The sequence below is a fragment of the Canis aureus genome, chromosome 26 (assembly GCF_053574225.1).
Source record: "Canis aureus isolate CA01 chromosome 26, VMU_Caureus_v.1.0, whole genome shotgun sequence".
NCBI classification, from domain to species: domain Eukaryota; kingdom Metazoa; phylum Chordata; class Mammalia; order Carnivora; family Canidae; genus Canis; species Canis aureus.
Genome location: NC_135636.1, coordinates 31,737,849 through 31,754,665, shown reverse-complemented (window position 1 = coordinate 31,754,665; position 16,817 = coordinate 31,737,849). Strand labels below are relative to the sequence as shown.

At 45.6% G+C, this 16,817-nt stretch overlaps 1 long non-coding RNA gene across 1 annotated transcript; it reads right to left on the bottom strand.

Annotated features, from left to right (window-relative positions):
• Window positions 1-1,997: 1,997 nt before the first annotated feature.
• On the bottom strand, window positions 1,998-10,521 carry LOC144298826 (uncharacterized). The gene is made up of 3 exons (XR_013365701.1): window positions 10,093-10,521; window positions 9,024-9,126; window positions 1,998-2,451 (listed from the first exon to the last, which is right to left on the bottom strand). It is a non-coding gene; the product is annotated as an uncharacterized LOC144298826 (long non-coding RNA).
• Between the last annotated feature and the right edge of the window lie 6,296 nt (window positions 10,522-16,817).

The following is a 16,817-nucleotide window of genomic DNA, read 5'->3' as shown; positions in this document are numbered from 1 at the left end:
AAAATCCCATGGAGGACCATCTGGGTGATTCAGTTGGTTAAGCATCAGACTCTTGGTTTTGGCTCAGGTGGTAATCTCAGGGTGGTAAGATTGAACCCCTGCTTTGGGCTCCACATTCGGCAGGGAGTCCACTTGAGATTCTCTCCCCCTCACCCTCTACCCCTCCCTGCCATGATCTCTCTCTTGCTCTCAAATAAATAATCTTAAAAAAAACAAAAAATAGGGGATCCCTGGGTGGCTCAGCGGTTGAGAGCCTGCCTTCGGCCCAGGGCATGATTCTGGAGTCCCAGGATCGAATCCCATGTTGGGCTCCCTACATGGAGTCTGCTTCTCCCTCTGCCTGTGTCTCTGCCTCTCTCTCTCTCTCTCCCTCTCTCTCTCTCCCTCTCTGTCTCTCATGAATGAATAAATAAAATCTTTAAATAAAAAAGTAAAAAAAAAAAAAATCCAATGGAAGTTTTCTGACTGTCTTAGCTCCAGTCAGGTGCCCACCTCTGGCCCAATCAAGTATGATCAGAGGCATGCAGCTGAGGAATAACATGCCTGCTCCTTTGGGAGCCATATGGACAGAGGCAGGTATGGCAGAATGAAAGTAGGCCCATACAATGGATATCCACAACACTTGGAAATACTGACTTCAGAATTCAGTCTAAGGGGTGCCTCTCAGAAATGAAAACCACCACCACCAGCAATGGTGGGGAGCCAAACTGAGTCAGACAGAACAAGGGGGGGGGAGAACAGAAGCTTGATCCAAGCCAAAAGGCAAAAACAGTGTGAGGTATGCCTAGGACTTAGCTTTATCATCTGCTGGCTACAGGTGTATCTGTTGATAAGGCCTGGGTTTTGGTGGAGGGAACATGCTGCTCCTTTAGTGACACCTGCTTCTCACCACTATCAAGGACCTTGAGATGCAGAACACTTTAGTTGCTTGAGGATGTGAAAGGTCCAAGCAGCCTTGGCTGAGAGGGAAGTCCCTTTTGTAAATCCATCTGGGGCTGAATTATGGCCACAAAACCTCACCTTACCCATGATAACTCCTGCCAGAACACGACATTGTGTGGTGAGTGCCATGACCAGACTCCAGGCCCTCCCTTCTCCCCCTCCAGTATGGAATGTGGTTCCAAGACCACAAAACCTACACAATCACAGTACTATGGGAACTAGATGTGGGTGAATGGGGGTTAGCCAACTCTAGTGTTAGTGTGAGTATATGAGTTAGGGCAAGTATGTGAAGTGAGCATAAAGGTTTCCATGGAGGCCAAAAAATTCAATAATGATAATAACAGCTACTACCAGGGTGACATAATGAGTACTTAATATGAACCCTGCCCTGTGCTAAGGAGCCCTTTTGGTGCATTATCTTATTTTATCATCAGAGCCATATGATAGGAGTATTATTCTCATCCCCAGGAATTGAATCCCACGGACATTAAGTGACTTGCCTAAGGTCACACAACTAGGAAGTGGCCAAGCTGGAACTTGAAGCCAGCTCTGTCTAACTGCAAAGCCTATACCTTTAGCCCTCATCTCTACCTCTACTCCAAGCCTGAGCTGTGGAAACAACTATGTGCTTGGTATCCTCTTCAGCTCTTGAACCAGTCAGAATGCTTTAGGCTATGAAATTGAAACCACCAATTAGCTGAAAACCACCAATTTAGCTGATTAACAGTGAGAAACATGTATCAACTCAAAGATTAAGTTCTAAGGTTTGGTGGCTGCAAGAGCCATTGACTCAGCAGCTCAGTGATGCCACTCCCATCTTCCCACTGAGTCATCATCAGTGTGTTATTTTCTCCTCCTGGTCACAAGATGGATGCCACACCTCCAGGCATCAAGTACAGATGTGACCATATCCTGCAAAAGAAGAGATTCTTTCTCTGAGAACAAGAAAACCTTTCTCAGACTTCTCAGAAGTCCTTGGGAAAACATTTCTTATATCTCATCAGCCAGATTTGTTCTCATTCCTCTTTCCAAACGAATCACTCACAAGGCAAATGTAAATTTAACAAATGGTTTAATAATGTCTATGGCCATTGTAACAGGATGGAGTATCCCCCCAAATTAAGGTTCCGTTAGAAGGTAGAAAGAGGTCAGTGACTGACTGCTTTGGGGCAAGCAAATAAAAGCATATGTTACTTCTCTCTTTTCCCTCCTCAATTCCAATATCCTCTTTTTCTACCAGTTGATATTTTATTCACCCTTCAAGAGTCAATTCAAATATCTTCTCTTCCAGGCACTCTTCCCTGATTTTTCCCCCATCTGATTAATAACTCTCTGCACTGTGCTTCCAAAGAACTTAGCACATGCTACATACATGGTCTTTATTACATCATGTTGCAGAGAGGTCAGGGTTTGGAGTAACGGATCCAGGTTTAAATCCCAGGTCCACTGCTTTCTTTCCAGGCAACTTAGGGTAGTATCCTTCCACTTTTCAAGCCTCAGCTTCCTCATCTGTAAAAGCACACATTCCATTTTAGACAGTTTTGAAGATTAAGGCAGGTAATGTGTCTGGGATCAATAATCTCAATAAACTCCTTGGAAGAAGGGAGGGAGAAAGGAAAAGACACCATCAGGCTGGACCAGGCGAAACTCAGCTCTCAGGGAAGAAAGTAAAAGTCGTTCCAAGGTGCCGACCACACAGTCCCCTTCCCCTGAAGTCCCTCCTCCCTGATTCTCCCAAGAAAGTCATTTTTCATCCCCAAAGTCATTTGGCTTAGAGAGAAAGGGGAGATGCAGTGGCAGGGTCTGCATTGTGCCTGCCCTGGCTCCATCCATCACCCGGCCGACAGGAACTCACCTCCCACAAATAAAGTTATGACAAGCGTCCCCAACCCATTCTTTCAGCCATTGCCTCCCTGTTTCCATCATCTCTGACATTATAAGCCATCAGCCAAGCTGTTTGTCACGCCTCTGACAGGGCCTTGGCATCACGGGCAGGAGGGCTGTGCTAAGGTGCTGCTGAACTCAAGGATGGGTGTCCTGCCGCCCTCCACCACTGGTGATCTCAAACTATTTCACACATGCTCCCAGAAAGGGTTATTCCCCTGAGGGGCAGGAGTCCATAATTGGGGCAGAACTGGAGGCGAACTGAACATGTGTCCATTTATCCACGCAGCAAGCATTCGTGAATATCCCTGCTGTGCCTGAACCTGTGTTAGGCACAGCTGCAGCCACAAAGAGGAATCCTGCACAGTTCCTGCCTCTGAGCAGTGCCCAGTCCAACAGGGCAGTGAAAAACAGTCCATGTCAACAGATACTGCCAGCACAGCTGTGGCAGAGGCAGTATAGGGGACTGTGGAATCACAGAGAAGAGTAGGAACGGAGGGAAGTCTTCCTGGAGGAGGTGGCATTTGGGCTGAGATCTCTAAGGCAAGGAGGAAAGACATGCAAGGGGGCAGAGTGAGTGATTCCTTGGAAGGACTCCTTTCTTCCGTGCAGGTTTGTTTACTTATAAACCCCAAAGGGCAGGAGTGCAGATTTGGGGAAGGGAAAAGGATTATATTATAGGCCAATGGAATGGCATGTGCAAAGGTCCTGTATTAGCTTCCTAGGGCTGTCATTACAAATTACTATAAACTCAGTAATCCAAAACTACAGTAATTTCTTCTCTCACAATTCTGGAGGTCAGAAGTCTAAAACCAAGGTATCTGCAGGGGTGGTAGTTTCTGGAGCTCTGAGAAAGAATCTGTTTTATGTGTCTTTCCTCGCTTCTGGTGGTGTAGGCAAACCTTGGACTTCCTTGGCTTATAGATACATGGCTCCAGTCTCTACCGTTGCTGTCTGTCTTCATATGCTCTGCTCTCTGTGTCTCTGATGCAAATCTCCTTCTTTCTCTTATAAGGGCGCCTGTCATTTTAATTTAGAGCCTGCCCTAAATCCAGGACAATCTCAAGATTCCAACTTGATTACATTTTCAATAATCCTATTTCCAAATAAGCACAAAATCGAAAGTTCCTGGGGTTAGGACTTGGCTTTTTTAGGGAGGGGGAAACTATTCCACCCAGTAAAAATGAAGAGGCAAGAGAGTATGGCATATTCAGGAGGCAGAGAGTGGCTAAACATGGCTAGAACACTGACACTGGGTGCAGGTCAGATCCCATATCTGCGGCCAGTGAGCCAGATGACCTAGATCACATCCTTCAACCTCTCAGAGCCTCAGTTCGCTCACCTGCAATGTTCATTGCCCTCTTAGGACTCTGGTAAGAGTGAAATGTAATCATATCATTAAAGGACCAGCTCCTCAATGGGAGTGTATCATCAGCCAGGACCTTGAGGTAGCATGAGACGGAAACCAACCTATATTGGCGTATGGAGGAAAAAAGTGTTTATTAGCTTACATAGGTAAAAAGCTCAGGAATAGAGCTGCTTCAGGTTCTGCTGGATTCAGGAGCCCAGATGATGTATTCAGAATCCAGTGTCTTTCCACCTAGCCTCTTGGGCCTGTGCTAGTTCATTTTCTGATTTCCCAAGAGTGGTGCCTAGTGCTGGATATCTTCCTTAGGTCCTGCAGACTGCCCTCTACCCTGGTCCTCTCTGCTCTGGCACTTGGAGGCTGACCTGCACGGATGGCATCTGCAGCATGCCCTGCCTCTGGCTTCTAGTAGGGTTTGGCCAATGTGAAGAAATGGCAGGCAATCAGAGAGAAGAAGAAGATGAAAGTAGACTATTTCTCCCTCCCAGGTTCCTCTCTGTCATCTCCCTCTACTGAAAGCCCCAGCTCCTACCAGGTAGTTCCCTCTTAGAGCCACAACCCCTCTCTGGATTCTAGCAACCACATCCTGTTCTTGCCCTTCAGGCCTTGGGGTGTCAAAGCCTCCTTACTACTATTAGCCCAAAGGAACCAACCTTTGGGGAATTCTCTAAACACCATCGACACCTTTGTAAATAGCCTCTTTATTATAGTCTCCTGAAATTACAGTTTGAGTGGCTCTATCTCCTTTAAGGACCCTGCCTGATACACACCACAGCTCATGGCTCTGCTTGACCCTCCTTCCCAGGGGGTAGGGAAGGCCCATGTGGCAGATTGCTGCCTTGGTGGCATGATAAGCCATGCTTCCCAGTATTACGTCCCGGTGGGTCCCCTCCAACATTTAATGCATGACCTGACCACGTGAGTTGCTTTGGCCAATATGAGATTAGCATATGTGATACAAGGGAAGGCTTTATATGCACTTGGACATCTGCGTGCTCCCTCTTGGACTCCTGCTGCCATGCTGTGAGGAAGTCCAGACTATCTTGCTGAAGAGGAAGACTGTGTGAAGAGGTCAAGGAAGATGACATGCCATATGGGAATGGAGGTCACACATAGGAGAACCAAAGTGCCCCGGCTACCAATCATTGAAAACATTCCAGACTCTGAGAGATGCCTTTTTATTAATGGCGGGGGGTGGGGGGGGGGAGCGGCATGGGTAGGGATGGAGGTGGCCTTAGTGGGAGAGGGTGGGGTATTTAGCACTAGCATTGTTTAAGATCGCCAGCATGCAGTGATGATAAAAAGCGGATTGACTTTCAGTGTTATTATCATTTTCATGCTCAGCAAAAAAATACTCCTTTTTATTACCTACATTGGGGGCTAACCACTCCTCCCTCCTTCCCCCTCAACACCCCTCCCTCTTCTCCTCTCCCCCTCAGTCTACTGCTTCTTGGACCTTCTGGTCCAGCCACAGCTGTCTGCAGCCTCATGAGTGACCCCAGCCAACACCTATGGAACAAAACACCACTGTCAACCGACAGAATCATTAAGAAATAATAGGTCATTGTTGTTTTAAGCCACTAAGTTTTGAGGTGGCCTGTTACCCAGGGATGAATAACTGGGACAGACCAACAGCAACAGTTCTATCCTGTTGCAGGTTCAAAGTGCAGCTAGAAAGGGCAAGATTTTTCTGGCAGTTACTGCAATAGTCCTGGAGTTGACTCTGATGGGGGTGAGGGGCGGGGTGTCCCCTTCAGTCACATGACAGCTATGGACCTACTGCCCAGCTGACGGAATGTGACATACTGATTAGCTAAGCCTGGTCACAGGCTTGGTCCTGGAGCAGGAGGTGGAGACCCACCTGGACCACAGGGGCGGAGAGTAGGGGAGGAGGATGCTAAATAGATGAGGAACAAGGAAAGGCTGAGGGGAAAGGAGGCTGAGGACACTGTGGGGCTGAAGCTCGGGGCAATGATCCTTGGTGCTCCCCATCCAGCTCCCATTTGCACCTACAAAAAACGGGTAAAAATGGGTCCCCCCTGTGCAGAGGACAGCTAACCTACGGTGAGGAGACCCTGAGACTTTGGTCATGGACAGACCTGCCTTCCAACTCTCACTTCTTTTTTTGGAAGCTGCTTTGGGCAAGCTGCTCAAGCTCTGTGAACTCATCTCTAAAGTAAGTTTGTTAATTCCTACACCGATGGGTGGCGGCGAGGGGGCTCTGGGCGGATCTCGGCTGTCGTGGTGGACAAGCAAGGCCCCTCTTGGATGAAGGCCTTGCTGCCTGGTGTGGGCCGTGTTAGACCCCTGGCTCTTTCAGGTCTGCCTCAGCTGCAGAGAGCATGTGGCCCGAGGTCACACCCTCCCCCGGGCAGTCAGCACGTGGTGACTAAGCAGGGGTCTAACGGCTTGGCCATTTGGCCTGGTGCAGACCGGTCCTGCCAGGCAGTGCTCTCTCCAGAGCTCCCCGCAGGCCTGGAGAGGCTTTGCAGAGCTTGGACCAGTTGCCTTCACTTGTCCCATCCTGCCTCCTCCCTTCCCTTTCCTACCTGTGGATCCCTGATAAATATCTTGCACCCCGTACTCTGTGGGGGGGGGGGGGGGCTCCAATCTGCAATAGATGTTTCAAAGGCTTAACCTAGTGCTTAGCCCTTAGTAGGCAGCTGATTGAGGATTGCCCAGCGAAACTGGCTCCTTGATCTGGAGCATGAGGAAAGGAAACAGGAGGGAAGGGTGAGGGAGGCTGGTTAAGCAGCTGTTGTGATACGGAAGAGGCTGCAGGCTGGCAAAGGTGGCTCCTTCCTCCGAGGGGACAGAAGGGTCTCTCCAGGGCACCCTCTCCGCCCCGGAGCATCTGCAGCCCCCTGCTCGCCAAGCAACTGGATTAATTATGAATGAGGCCTCACATGTCATCACAAGCCTGGAGACAGGGGCACTTCGGGCTTTCCTCCAGGATGGTCCCAGCCCCCCGTGGCCTATTTGGGGTCCCAAAGCCTGGTGGCACTTGGCTAGGTGACAGAAGCCACTCCAGTCCTAAAGCAGAAACCTCCTCCCCATTTTGTGGAATCTTAAAAATTCTAGAATCTTGGAAGAGGAGAATCTGCCTTCTAGGGCCATTGTCACAGAACTGCAAACTCCTAAAATCTTAGAATAAGGGGATCTCTGGCTTTTAGGATGTCAGTAGCTATAGGAAGGGGCCAGGAAGGCTCTTTATTTGAGCTTTTCTCTTTCCAAGGAAGGAAGAAAAAAAGAGGAAGGGCCATGGAGCTTGGGGACCCAGGCTGAAGAACATCTGGGGCAGCCGAGAGTGGGAGATGCTGTGGGTGCCCGGTGCCACACCCCACATCCCACCTTTCAGCCGTAGGCGTGGTTCATGGTGTGCATGCGCACTGGCAGCATCCTGCCTCAAATGCCTGGCAAGTCTCTTAATTTTTCTACCTCAAGGCTTTTTTTGAGGCCCTAGCCTCCTGCTCAGTCCACCCACAGGCACAGTCCACAAGTGTGAGGGAATTAATGCCACCTGGGGCAAAGCTCAAACCTTGAGGGAATGGGGGTTGGTGGGTACATGCCCCAGCCTCCCAACCTTTGGGTGACTGAGTCTACATGGTAAGCAGAGGGTCTGCCAGGATTGAACCTCAGTGGTCCACAGCAGCAACCAGCTACCTCCCTGTCTCCCTCATTCCTGCTTCCTGTGATTACTTCCCATTACTTGTACCCATGTCCTTGCCTCAGCCTCTGCGTTTAAGGGAACCCAATCTAAGACAGGCTGGGTCACTCCCTAAAGTCTCTGAAGTCCCCTTTCACTGATTATCCGATCTGAACCCCAAATTTCACCTGCCCTGCTATTCCCAGGTGACTTCTAGAGAAATGCCCCTCCTGCAGCCTCCTCCCCTTGTTGGGCAGACAAACTAGTAGATCTTGACCATCTCCCAACCTGACCCTAGTTCAGAGGAATTCTAATGAAAAGCTTTGGCTGGGCACCAGGGGTCCAAGTGCTTTGGAGGAAGCAAAGAAGGGAAGAGATTTCCCTTAATGAGTCTATAATAATTAAATCCTCCACTGTCCCCTGTACACCTCCCCACCTTTTGTTCTTTGGCTGAGGTGTTGCTTCCAATCCTCTATGCTCCCTCCTCTCGCTCTCCTCAGCCCACCTGCCACCTCAGCAGGAATGCAGAGCTGGGCTGAAACAGTAGGAAAGCCCGATGCAGGTACAGAACTTTACAGTTTGCAAAGAAATGTCCTGGCTCAGAAATATTTACAAACCCTTTTCTGTTTACAAAATAATTCATTAGTAGTATTATTGATGTCGTTTTAATTCAAACATTTATTAAGTAATGTTTAGTTTATTCTCTTACTAAATAAGAGGAAAGTCTGGCTAGGAGAAAGTCACATAATCAGAATGTTTTCATTCACTCACTCATTCATTCACCTTTTGGTAGCTTCTCTGTGTCCAGGCCATTGGGGATACGAGATAGAGCCCTTTCCACCAGGAGCTGACAGCTGAATAGGGAAGTGTATCGCTCAGTGTCTAGCCAGGAAATACTTGAATATTTATAAAATAAGAACTTTAAGAAATGGAAAATGGCAGAAGAGCTGAGAAGCCACCTGGGGACAGTGAAGCAGCTCAAAGTCTAGTAATGGCAGGAGGCTGCCACCGCTCTGAGACCTGAGAGACAGAGGCAGAGGTGGTGTTGCCTGCCCAGGAGCAGGGTCACGGTGGAATCTGGAACCACAGCGGAGCTACAGGGGAGCTAGAGATATGGAGGAGAAAAGTCACTGTTGGATTTGCTGGCCAAGGCCTGGAGGGAGAAATGCCCCAGCTTCTCCTTACCTCCCAACCTCCAGTCTCCCAGCAATGCCTCCCATGGGCCAAACCCAGCTGGAAACCAGTCATCCCAGAAGCCTGGAAAACACAGCCTATAGGAATCAGCCCCCTGCAAAACAGAGCAGAGTTAACCCTTCTGTGCTCTACCACAATCAGAAATAACAAAAACATTAATAATAGCATCACATGCTAACTGAGCTTTTATCTGAGCCAGTACTGGGCTCAACACTCTGCACTCATGACACAGAAATCCCCTGAGTCTCTTTATACTGAAGTCACCGAATCCTCACAGCAACTCCACAAGGTGGATATTCTTATCCTCCCTCTGCAAGTAAGGAAATAGAGGCCCAAGAATCAGTCAGTCAACTAGTCAACAAGATGATTTATCAGGGGACACCTGGGTGGCTCAGTGGTTGAGCATCTGCCTTTGGCTCAGGGCATGATCCTGGGTCTGGGGATCGCGTCCCACTTCAGGCTCCCTGAGGGGAGCCTGCTTCTCCCTCTGCCTATGTCTCTGCCTCTCTCTGTGTGTCTCTCAATTAATTAAAAAAAAAAAAAAAGGGCAGCCCAGGTGGCTCAGTGGTTTAGCGCTGCCTTCAGCCCAGGGCGTGATCCTGGAGACCCGGGATCAAGTCCCACGTCAGGCCCCCTGCATTGAGCCTGCTTTTCCTTCTGCCTGTGTCTCTGCCTCTGTGTGTGTGTGTGTGTGTGTGTGTGTGTGTGTGTGTCGTGCATAAATAATACATAAAATTTTAAAATAAATAAAATAAAATAAAAAATCTAAAAAAAAAAGAAGATTTGTCAGGCATCTTCTCTGTGCTGGCCCTTGCTGGATGCTCACCATACAGGGATGACCAGGAGAGCCAGGGGACCTGTGCCCATGCCACTGGAAGTCTACTGGGAGAAAGAAACCCTGAAAAACTAACTAGAAACCATTGTGTGAACACCCACATCCTGGCTGTGATAGGAGGTGACCTAGTCTAGGGAGCAAGGGAAAGCTTCCTAGAGGAGATAACAGTTAGGCCGAGGGTGAATAATGAGCGGGCATTAATTAGATCCCATGTCACACTCTCACCTCTATGGGATCCCGTGATCAAGTCCTTGGCAACGTTGCATGTCCAACCTGCGCCAGCCCCCAGCACTACCCCCAGCCCGGGAAGGAGCCACCTCTGGAGCCACTGCTCATGGGCACACTCTTGGCGAGGGCGGCTTCCTGGCCCACGCTGGGCCTGGCGGTACCTCCTAGGCCACTGCTGATGGCAGATTCCTGCCGAGGCCAGAGCACCTGGCACTGGTTCAAGCCCAGCACAAGCCGACGCCTGTGAGCAACAGCCTGACCCGCTCGGAGGCCTGTCCCCCAAGCCCTGCTGGGCCTGGAGCCTTGGCAGACAGTCAGGAGGAGGCGGCTGCGAGGGAAAGACAAAGAGAATTCGATTTCCATTTTGCTCCTGGTTCCCTGTTTCCAGTCCAGATGCCTCCAGATCTAATTCCGAATAAATAATTGTACTGAGTAACCCGGGTCCCTTGGTGATTAAGTAAACACGCCGAGGCGGTGGAAATTGAATTAGTGCGGTGTGCTCAGCCATTATTACCCGCCCCTTCTCATGAATATTAATGAGGGGTTATTAAGAAATGTAAATGCTGCCTCAGGGGGTGGGGAGATGGGAAGGGGGGTCGGGGTGAGAGGACGCAGTGTTCAGAAGGCAGCGTGATTGAAGGCATTTAAAAAATTATGTCAGATCTTTCTCTTCCGAGCTGTGGCAGTGTTTCTGGATGCTTCATTTTTATGAAAACGAGGGTAAGGGAACAGATTTTAATTCGAGGATAAAATTAGCATTTTCCAAGCAGCCTTGGCGGCAGCAAGGACACATTTTGCCAGAAAATGGACATTCGGGGCGGGGCGGTACAGGGTTGGGGGAGCCGTGGCTGATGGACGATTAGTTCTCTCAGTGCGTCTCCAGGCAAGGGAGTAAACAAATTAATCTCTGCACAGGGAGCAGCCTGGAAGATGAGGGAGGCCCGGAGGTGTCATCAAGGCCTAGGATCATCCTTACCGGTGGTTCAGAGAGGTTAGGCACTGTCTGAGGTCACACAGCGGGGTGAGGCGCTCTGCCTGGGTTCTGTGGCCAAGACCAGAGTAGGGAATGGGGCTGTGTCTCCCAGACAGACTTTGGGCAGAGATGCAGCCCCTTCCTTCCCTACCCTCTGGCCAACTCACTTCTGTGGCTCCAGCTTCTTTCCCAATCTGGGCTGCCAGGTTCATCTCCCTCACTTTCACTATATGCTATTTCTGCTCTGCAGCCTTCAATAGCTCACTGTTGCCCTTAGACTGACCATCAAGCTCCTTCTCCTGACATTCACGTCCCTCCAGTATTATTTGACCACAGTCCATTTTTCCAATTTCAGCTCCCTCTGCCCCTTGCAGCTACGGTCAGATGCATCTAGAAAAGTGAGAAGCAGAGAAGAAAGGAAGGCAGGAAGACAAGAAAGAAAAGGAGAGGGAGGAAGGAAGAGGAAACTAGTGTTAAGTATCAGAATATTCCAGATTTGCTAGAAATGTTATACAATAATGATGATGATGACAGTGATTTTAGTAATCGCTGCTGTCTATTGAGTGTGTCACTCTCTGCCAGCCTCTGGCTCAACCCCACTTCATCGTCCTCTTGTCCCTGTGAGGGCGTATTGTTATCGCCGTTTGACAGAGGAGGAAAACAGACATCACACACATCACAAATGAAAAACCAGCCCAATGGATATCGAAACCTGGATTTTCAACTACCTCACCGCCCATGTTATGTGGAAGTCATTATCCCCATTCTACAGATGAAGACAAGGAGGCTCAATGAGGCTAAGTGATTTGTGCTACAAATACAGAAAGAAACAAATAAGCAGAAATGAGAGAAATCAAAATTCCCTAAGCCAGCCTTGTTCTCACTTCACCAGTGACGCTCCTGGAGCATACGGTAAATGCCCTGCACAGCCTGGTCCCTACTTCCTGCAGACACCTCAGGGGAAGCTCACAGACTCTCAGAGATCCAACCCAGCCATGCCCCCAACAATGTCCACTAGACGAAGCCTCCAAGTTCGTCTGACCAGTTCCCATAGGCGTCCTTACTCAGGACCATGAACCCCAGGCCTGTGGAGTGCAGCTTGGGTGTGGGGCCGAGGGGGACTCAGCCCCCTACGCTCAGGACAGGAAAGAGTGAATATGATCAAACTCATGCATTTTAACGACATCTTCAGCACGCCTCGCTCCACGCGCTTGCAGGAATAAAGGCTGGCAGGTGCAGCTGAGTTAATCAGAGTGGATAATAGAGGGAAAGACAGGAATCACTGGCCAAATTGCAGCAGAGAAAAATGGGCAAAATCATGAAACGCAAGTCAAAAGTGTCCAATTAAAGTGTGATGATGTTTAAAGGGCAAGAACCACATTCTCAGCCCCGTGGAAGTTCTAATGTGGCACCCCTCGTAAGGGTGCATGGATCAGTGGTATGTAAGATAATTTGTGGATATACACAGATGGACTTCTTTTTATTTGAATAGATATATTTGATGTGTATTAGAAAAAATATAACTAGCCCATAAAACCTGTGATTTGATGTGTATTATTGCCTAAAATGAGTCTAAATTTTGCCCAGAGAAACTATTTAATTGCTAGTCAATTAAAAGGAAAAAAATTTAATAGTATAGATGGAAGAAGAATATGGCAAATAAAATATGAAATTGGTACTTACATGACCGCAGTTTGGGAAACAATATTCTAGTTCCTTATTACTCAAAGTCGAGTCCCTAGATCAGCAACAACAGCATCACCCAAGAGTTTGTAAGAAGACCCTCCTTAGACCTATAGAATCAGCATCTGCATTTTAATGAGATTCTCTGGTGATTCATATACATGGCTATACATGTTTTTAAAGAACTGATCTATCGTATATATCAGTGGAGACAATGAAGACCTTTTCAGACTTGGTCCCAGGGAAAGTGCCCTGGACTGGGAGTATATTCTAGCCATGAGACTCTATGACTCTGAAGAGTTTACAACCTTGTAACTACAGAACAGGAGACTCCGGTCTAGAGAGGCTAAGTTTAAGATTGCAGTGTGTGATTGTATAAACACTGGGACCAGTCCAGATCTCCCAACATCTTGGCTGGTGCAGGAGGGAATTTCTGACAACAAAATTGCTGTCAACACTGTGAGGTGGCTTTTAAAAAAGTGATTGTTAAAGATATCATGAGGAAAGAAAACTATAGACCAATATCTTTTATGAACACAGACATAAAAGTCCGCAACAAAATAGTAGCAAAGCAAATTGAGGAGCCCTGCAATTGGTAAAACGTGCAACTCTTGATCTCAGAGTTGTGGGTTCGAGCTCCACATTGGGCATAGAGTACTTAAAAAATACATAAGTAAATTTTTAAAAAGCCCAAATTGAATGATATACAAAAAAGGATTATACACTATGATCAGGTGGGATTATTTTAGGAATACAAGGTTGGTTTGATACATGAAAGCAATATAATACACCATATCAATAGAATAAAAGACAAAAACCATATGATTATCTCAGTAGATGCAGAAAAGCATTGAATAAAATACAACACCCTCTCATGATAAAAACATTCAACGAACTTGGAATAGAAAAGAATTTCCTCAATCTGTAGAAGGCTGTTTACAAAGAAAACATACATAACATACTAACATCACCAAATGCATTTCCCCCCACTGAGATCAGGAGCAAAACAAGGATGTGTTCTCTCACCACTTCTATTTAAGATTATATTGGAGGTCCTAGTCATGGAAATTAGGCAAGAAAAAGAAATAAAAGGCATCCAGCTTGGAGAAGAAGCAAAACTATCTCTATTTGCAAATGACATGATCTCATATATAGTAAATTCCAAAGAATCCATATTTTTAAATATTTATTAGAACTAATAAATAAATTCAGCTAAGTCTTTTCAGATTGTCTTTTTAATGAATGGTACTGGAGCAACTGGATATGCACATCCAAAATAATGAAGTTGGACTCCTGCCTCACACCATATGCAAACATTGACTCAAAATGGATCTTAGTCCTAAGTGTGAGAGCTTAAACTATAAAACTCTTAGAAGAAATTATAGGAGCAAATCTTCCTCATCTTGGGCTACACAAGGTGATACAATACCAAAACACAAATAACAAAAGAAAAAAATAGATAAATTTAACTTTATCAAAACTAAAAACACTTTACTGTAGATGATACCATCAAGAAAGTGAAAAGACAATCCATAGAATGGGAGGAAATATTTGTAAATCATATATCTGATAAAGGACTTGGATTCAGAATATATACAACTTTTATAATTCAATAATAAAATAACTCAATTTTTAAAATGGGAAAAATATCTGAATAAATATCTCCAAAGAAGATATATAAATGGCTTAAAAGCACATGAAAAGAGGATCTATATCATTAGCCATTAGGGAAATGTAAATAAAAACCAGGAGATCCCACTTTCTACTTACTAAGATAGTTCTAACTTAATAACAAGTGATAGTGAGGATGTGCCAAAATTGGAACCTCATACATTGCTGGTGGGAACATAAAATGGTGCAGCTGCTTTCAAAAACAATCTGGTGGTTCCTCAAAATGTTAAACACAGAGTTACCATAGGACCCAGCAATTCCAATCCTATGTGTATACCTAAGGGAAATGAAAACACATGTTCACACAAAAACTCGCTCATGAATGTTTATAGATACATTTTTTGTAATAGTGAAAAAATGGAAATAACTCATATGTCCATCAACTGATAAATGGATAAATAAAATGTGGCATATGTAAATAATGGAATATTAGCTGGCAGTAAAAAGGAACAAAATATCGACAAATGCTACAGTATTATGCTAAGTGAAAGAAGCCAGTCACAAAGGACTGCATATTATATGATCCCATTTATATGAAGCATTGACAACAGTAAATCTGAAGAGGCAGAAAGTAGGCTAATAGTTGCCAAGGTGAGGGGAAGGGAAAGGCTTGTGTGGCATTGGGAGGAAGGGGACAGTATTTCTTTTGAGGGTGATGAAAATGTTCTAAAATTGATTTTGATGGGATGCCTGGGTGGCTCAGTCGGTTAAGTGTCTACCTTTGACTCAGGTCATGATCTCAGGGTCTTGAGATTGAGCCCGGTGTAAGAGGGGAGTCTGCTTCTCTCTCTGTCCTTCTGCTCTACTCATCCTCATTCTCTCTCTCTCTCTCTGTCTCTCGTGGTTTCTCTCAAATAAATAAATAGAATCTTTTTAAAAGAATAAATAAAATTGGGACACCTGGGTGGCTCAGCAGTTGGGCATCTGCCTTTGGCCCAGGGTGGGACTCAATGCTGGATCGAGTCCCACATTGGGCTCCCTGTGTGGAGCCTGCTTCTCCCTCTGCCTGTGTCTCTGCCTCTCTCTCTCTATCTGTGACTATCATAAATAAATAAAAATTAAAAAAAAAAAAAAACAAAAAACAAAACAAAACAAAAAAAATCACTCAACATACTGTTACAAGTTATTAACTTCTAGCTTCCCTGCTCTGGGAAGTGAAAACCTTGTCTTTTTCATCATTAAATTCCCAGAGTCTAGCTCCAGGTAGATGATCAAGGAATTCTTGTTGAATGAATACATAATGCACACACATATCTTTAATTTACAAAAAAATGGGATCCTACTGTACATATTGCTTTATAACCTTCTTTCCCCCCATTACCAATATATTATAAGCCTCTTTCCAGTTCAATAAATCTACATTTACATTAGGGATGTAATAGATACTGCCAGACTACAAATAGAATTCAGGGGGTCTGTGGATTTGAATAGGGAAAGTTAAACCCTTATTTTCCCTAACCTCTAACTGAAATTTCAAATTTTCTTTGACTTGAATATAAGCAACAAACCATGGGTACCAGCAGTATCTGTGACTTCACTGCCAGTAGTGATCACAAATAGATACTTTCATGTCAAATGACAGTTGTTGCAGATATTTTGAAATACTGTTTACATTCCTCACTACCTTTAAATTACAATGGTTATCATACCTGCCTCTAGACCTTGCCACTGAATATGTTCATCAAGAGGTAGGTATATTACTTTGTTGGAAATTTTTAAATATTTTGATAACTGTATTCTAATATTGTCCTCTTGGAAAGCTTAAACATTTTATTTTATAAGTTTAAAACCATTATTCAGAGAAAGGGTCCATGGGTCACACGTAAAAGGTCCATGGCACCACGAAGGTTAGGAAGCTTGGAGCTACACCATCATCTTTTCTCCTCATTTTTATTCTGAAATAATTTTGAAGGTATAGAAAAGTTGTGAAAATAGTAGATGTATTCCTCAGCCAGCTTCCCCTGATGTCAACATATTACATAATCATGGAATAATTATTGAAGGCCAGAAATGAACACTGGTAAAATGTTATTTAGTAGAGCTGACCCTTTAACAACTTGGGGAGTTAAGGGCACTAACCCCGCTGCTTATACAAATTTGACTCCCCCAAAACTTAACTACTAATAGCCTTCTGTTGACCAGAAGACTTCAAGCAGATGACATAAACAGTAGATTAACACATATTTTGTATGTTACATGTATTATATAACAGTATTGTTGCAATAAAGAACCCTAAAGCAAAGCAAATGTTATTAAAATCATTTATAATACTGTACTGTATTTATTGAAAAAACTCTGCCCATATAGGTGGAACCCACACAGTTCAAACCCATGTTGCTCAAGGGTCAACTATAATCTTCAGGTCAAAATCAAATTTTGCCTGTTTTTCCACTAT